Genomic DNA, 317 nt, shown 5'->3' on the forward strand with positions numbered 1-317 from the left:
CTTGTTCTGTCCAGGCTGGACTATTGCAATGCTCTCTTGGCAGGTCTTCCAGCCAGTTCTATCAAACCTTTACAATGAATCCAGAATGCCGCAGCAAGATTAATTTTTAATGAGCCAAAAAGAATGCACGTCACACCTCTGTTTATCAATTTGCACTGGCTACCAATAGCTGCTCGCATACAATTTTAGGCATTAATAATGTTTGCCTACAAAACCACCACTGGCTTTGCACCACTTTACCCAAATTCATTACTTCAGAGTTATGTGCCCTCTAGAAGCTTGCGTTCTGCAAGTGAACGTCGCTTTATTGTGCCATC

At 42.6% G+C, this 317-nt stretch overlaps 1 protein-coding gene across 3 annotated transcripts in view; it reads right to left on the reverse strand.

The window, feature by feature from the left end:
• LOC107656190 (receptor-type tyrosine-protein phosphatase eta-like) overlaps positions 1 to 317 on the reverse strand; it is a 30,931-nt gene that overhangs the window by 18,773 nt on the left and 11,841 nt on the right. The gene's annotated exons all lie outside the window — the stretch shown is intronic.

Source organism: Sinocyclocheilus anshuiensis, unplaced genomic scaffold (genome assembly GCF_001515605.1).
Source record: "Sinocyclocheilus anshuiensis isolate Anshui unplaced genomic scaffold, SAMN03320099.WGS_v1.1 scaffold1429, whole genome shotgun sequence".
Taxonomy (NCBI): domain Eukaryota; kingdom Metazoa; phylum Chordata; class Actinopteri; order Cypriniformes; family Cyprinidae; genus Sinocyclocheilus; species Sinocyclocheilus anshuiensis.